Source organism: Coffea eugenioides, chromosome 8, assembly GCF_003713205.1.
Source record: "Coffea eugenioides isolate CCC68of chromosome 8, Ceug_1.0, whole genome shotgun sequence".
Classification (NCBI taxonomy): Eukaryota; Viridiplantae; Streptophyta; class Magnoliopsida; order Gentianales; family Rubiaceae; genus Coffea; species Coffea eugenioides.
The window spans coordinates 32207650-32213167 of NC_040042.1; the positions used below are offsets into that span (position 1 = coordinate 32207650).

At 41.4% G+C, this 5518-nt stretch overlaps 1 non-coding gene across 1 annotated transcript; it reads right to left on the reverse strand.

Annotated features, from left to right (window-relative positions):
• Window positions 1-1627: 1627 nt before the first annotated feature.
• LOC113781783 lies at window positions 1628-1734 on the reverse strand. The gene has a single exon (XR_003469688.1). It is a non-coding gene; the product is annotated as a small nucleolar RNA R71 (small nucleolar RNA).
• Between the last annotated feature and the right edge of the window lie 3784 nt (window positions 1735-5518).

Here is a 5518-nt window from a genome sequence, read left to right on the forward strand (position 1 = left end):
TATCACTAAATGTTGGAATTATTTCTGCATCAATGATCAGTGCATGAACCATTTCTGAAGTGTACCCTTGGCTAGAGTTTTTCCTTAATTATTCCTCTTAATCAATTATTTTCTGCAATTAATTTATTTAGTTAGTATTTAATCCAAAACCCCCCATACTTTGGACTCTAGAAGAAACGAATTATCCCCAGTCCCTGTGGATTCGACCCTACTCACCGCTATATACAAAATCTGTATTTTTCTCGAGTAGGTATTTATTATTGCACAGGTTCGGCACCTGTCAGCACCTCAGGAATTTGATCCAGAGGTTGAGCCGACAAATTTGTCTGGTGACAATTCAAGGGATTCAGACCAAGAGGAAGTAACTATGGCAAATGCACAAGGGCTGCTGATTTAAATCAGGAGCAGCCAACTCCCTTAGTGTTCGTGTTGAATAGCTTGGGACTGAGCATTTATCAAAAAAAAATAAATAATAATAATAATAAATAAAAATAAAAGAATTCCCAAAAAAAAAAAAAATGTGTGCAAGCTTATGATCATGTTGGTCTGCCGATCCTTGTTCTTCAATGTTGAGATTTTGGTTTTCAGTTGACCCAATTGCTAACTTTTGCTAGTTTAATATTTTGATTTCTTAGACGAGTTAGCTATGAATTGGACGAGTCTATGATTTCAGAAGCTAACCGGGAGAAATATGTCTTGACACTTAGCCACTAAAACTTGATTTTGGGATAAGCGTAGCTTGGCAGTAAATGAAATGAGAGTTAGCGATTGTTGAGTTTAATGTTCCCATACTTGAGGACAAGCATGATTTAAGTATGGAGGGAATTGATAGGGTATTAATTGTTAGTAATTTTATCGTTAATTTTCCTCTTTATCCTTGCCAAATATTGTTTTAATTGTCAATATATATTTATATTTGGTATTTGGATATAATTTCAGAAAGTGGAGTAGAAAAGTGCTAAAAGGGGACCTGTCAATTTTTGGCGCCGTTGCCGGGGACTGGCGTTAATCATTTGTTTCTTTTTTAAGTTCATTTTTTTTTCTGGTATTTTTCTAGTTTATGCCTCGCTCTTCTCGTACAGGCGAATTAATTTTCGACCCTGAAGTAGAGAAGACCGCGCGTAGAACGAGAAAAGCAACCAGGCGGCTCAGGGAGGAGCAATACGATATTGCACCTCAGGAACTTGATCCAGAGGTTGAGCCGACAAATTTGTCTGGTGACAATTCAAGTGATTCAGACCAAGAGGAAGTCACTATGGCAAATGCACGAACACTAAGGGAGTTGGCTGCTCCTGATTTAAATCAGCAGCCCTTGTGCATTACTTTTCCACATTTAAATGATGACACCCCCTTTGAACTAAAATCTGGTCTAATTCATCTCTTGCCATCTTTTCATGGTCTACCAGGTGAGGAGCCCTACAAGCACTTGCAAGAGTTTGACGTCGTTTGCAACAGTATGAAGCCTCCGGGAATTACAGAAGAGCAAATAAAGATGAGGGCTTTCCCCTTCTCTTTGAAGGATTCCGCAAAAGACTGACTCTACTACCTACCGCCTGGTAGTATCACCACGTGGGACCAACTGAAGAAAAAATTCTTGGACAAGTACTTTCCGGCATCTCGAGCTGCAAGCCTAAGGAAGGAGATATGTGGTATCAAACAACACCCAAGCGAATCTCTCTATGAGTACTGGGAGAGATTTAAGAAACTGTGCACCAAATGCCCTCAGCATCAGATAAGTGAGCAACTGCTCATTCAATATTTCTATGAGGGGTTGCTTTTCAGGGACAGAAGCATAATCGATGCTGCAAGTGGAGGGGCGTTGGTGAACAAGACTCCTCGAGGAGCATGGGAGTTGATTGAAGGGATGGCTGAGAACTCACAGCAGTTTGGTTCAAGAGAGGACATCCCGACGCGTAGGGTGAATGAGGTGGAAACGTCCTCTATCCAACAGCAGATCTCCGAATTAACATCTTTCGTAAGACAATTAGCTGTGGGGAGTGCTTCACAAGTCAAAGTGTGTGGGGTGTGCACTGCCGTAGGTCATCCTACGGAAATGTGTCCACTGGTTCAAGAAGAAACTGCAGAACAGGTGAACATGGCTGGCCACGCGCCCGCGCCCGCGCCAAGAAAGCAGTACGACCCGTACTCAAACACCTACAATCCTGGTTGGAGGGATCACCCCAACCTTAGCTATGGAGGAAATAGGCAGTCTAACTTTGTGCCAAATAGACAGCAAGGGCACCAACAGCAGTATCATCCTCGCCTACCACCACCACCACTCCCTTCAAACTCAAATCCGTCCATGGAAGAGATGATGAAGCAATTACTTGCTAATCAACAAAAGACGGATTCAGACCTGCAAAGCATGAGAAATCAACTGGGACAGGTGCAATCATTGCAAAATCAAATGAATCAAATGGCTATAACAATCAACCGTTTGGAGTCCCAAGTTCAAGGAAAGTTGCCATCTCAACCTGAGGCGAATCCAAAGAATGTAAGCGCAATGACCTTAAGGAGTGGCAAGGAAGTTCAAGGACCCGAACCGGTGATTCCTAAAAACAAGGACGAGGAACGGATTGAGAAAGAATTGGAAGAGGAGGGCAGAGACGACAAAAATGCAAAGGTACCCTCGAACCCAATTCCTACAGCTAAAACTAATCCACCTCCCTTTCCTAGCAGGTTAGAGAAACCAAAGAAGCAAGACAAGGAAAAAGAGGTCCTGGAGATCTTTCGCAAGATGGAGATCAACATACCCCTACTGGATGCGATTAAACAAGTACCCAGGTACGCAAAATTTTTGAGGGACCTGTGTGCCAACCGCAAGCGGTTGAAGGGGGATGAACGAGTTATAGTTGGGGAGAATGTTTCAGCAATTCTACAAAGAAAGCTTCCACCGAAATGCGGAGATCCAGGTATGTTTACTATTCCTTGTAGGATAGGTAATACTTTGATTGGGAAGGCCATGTTAGACCTAGGAGCCTCGATTAATGTCATGCCAAAGTCCATTTATGCTTCATTGAACTTAGGCCCTTTGAAAGAGACTGGGATAATAATCCAATTAGCTGACAGGACCAATGCATACCCTGACGGGTTGATTGAAGATGTTTTGGTAAAAATTAATGAATTGGTTTTTCCAGCTGATTTTTATGTGCTCGACATGGAGGATGAACACTCCCGTGATCCGTCACCTTTGTTGTTAGGTAGACCCTTTTTTAGCACAGTCCGAACCAAAATTGATGTTAATAAGGGTACTTTGTCTATGGAATTTGATGGTGAGATTGTTCACTTTAACATCTTTGAGACCATGAAATATCCATCCGATTCAAATATTGGCTCTGTTTTCTCGATAAATGTTATTGATCCTGCTATACAGGAGGTTTTTGAAATTGAAGGCAGGGATGAACTAGAGGTCGTCCTGACCAGGCACTTTGAGTCCGAAACAACCTCTAGGGTAGAGTTGAGTGAAGAGCTTAAATGCGTGATTGGATCGTTGCAAACGTTACCAACCACGAAGACAAGGTATGATCTTGCACCGATTTTCATACCCGAACCTCACCAAAGGTTACTTCCATCTGTGGTGCAGGCACCTGTCTTGGAACTAAAACCACTGCCGAAACACCTAAAGTATGTATACTTAGGTGAAGGGGAGACACTTCCAGTGATCATCTCCGCGGGTTTATCAAAGGTTCAAGAAGAGAAACTACTTCGAGTTCTTAGGGAACATAAGCAGGCGATAGGATGGACCATCGCCGACATCAAGGGAATTAGCCCCGCGGTGTGTATGCACCGAATTCGACTCGAGGAGAATGCTAAACCCGTACGGCAAGCTCAACGGAGATTAAATCCTCTCATGATGGAGGTCGTAAAGAAAGAGATTTTAAAACTGCTGGACGTTGGAATTATATTTGCAATATCAGATAGCCCGTGGGTAAGTCCAGTACAGGTGGTCCCGAAGAAGGCAGGGGTGACAGTGGAATCAAACCAAGAGGGTGAGCTCGTACCAATTCGAAAGCCCACCGGATGGCGACAGTGTATCGATTACCGAAAGCTAAATGCCGTCACGAAAAAGGACCATTTTCCCCTCCCTTTCATTGACCAGATGGTGGAGCGATTAGCATGTCGAGCTTACTATTGTTTCTTGGATGGATTTTCAGGTTATTTTCAAATTGCCATCGCACCCGAGGACCAAGAGAAGACTACTTTCACCTGCCCATTTGGAACATTTGCATACCGAAGGATGCCATTTGGGTTGTGTAATGCACCTGCTACCTTTCAAAGATGCATGGTAAGTATTTTTTCAGAATATGTTGAGAAAATTATTGAGGTTTTCATGGACGATTTCAGTGTATATGGTGAAAGTTTTGAAAACTGTCTAGATAACCTGAAATTGATCTTAGTAAGGTGTATAGAAACTAATCTCGTGCTTAATTGGGAAAAATGTCATTTTATGGTTGAACACGGGATAGTTTTGGGTCATGTAGTATCATCTACAGGTATTGAGGTTGATAAGGCAAAAATAGATGTTATATCTACTTTACCTTACCCCGCGAGTGTGCGGGAAGTTCGTTCCTTCTTGGGTCACGCAGGTTTCTATAGAAGGTTCATCAAGGATTTTTCGAAAATTGGAGCACCCTTGTTCCAACTTTTACAAAAAGATGTATCTTTCTAATTCGATGAAACATGTAAGGGGGCATTTGATAAGTTAAAGGAGTTATTGACCTCCTCACCTATTATCCAACCCCCTGACTGGAACCAAGGTTTGTAAAATCGGGATTCCACGTAGGATCGATTTTAATTTTACAGAATCGGATCGTAGGATCGTAAGATCCCACCAAAAGCTTGTTTGTTTAATTTGGAGTTTAATTTGTTTACTGCTTTTGCCTAAAGAGGTATGAATTTTGCAATTTCAATGTCTAGCAACCAATCCATCTTATCTTTCGGCAAAAGTTCTGTTTGTAATGGATTTTTACCAGCAAATTTGAAGAATGCTCATTGATTGCTGTAAAAACATGGAATGCAATGCAATATATATATAATCTGCATGTCTCTGTTGCGTGAAAACATAGTAAAACCTGGGAATTGCATGCTGTGTACTAGGAGCTGAAGCTCAAAGCTATCAGTAACACTTGGGTTTGGATATGCAGCAGACAGGCAACTCTACTACTAAATTTTATGCTGTAAAATTCCTACTAGCAAACTGTTGTCACCAGAAAACTTGCTTCTAACACTGCAGAGAACTCAAATGGATTGAGGCTAAAAGTATGAATATGTCAAGCATGACAAGCTTGTCTCTGATAGAGCTTTAGTCAGGCAGGCTTACCAAGCCGTGCCATTAACCAGAGAAAACCAAAAACGAATTAAAGAAGATAATTATTTCCTCCCAACCTACATTTGTAAGAACAAACATGCATGAAGCAGTTGACCAACAAATGGAACCTCAACAAACATGAAAAAATAAAAATAAAATAGTAACAATTCATCGTTTTCAAGTATCATAATAATTCAGAAATACATTAAT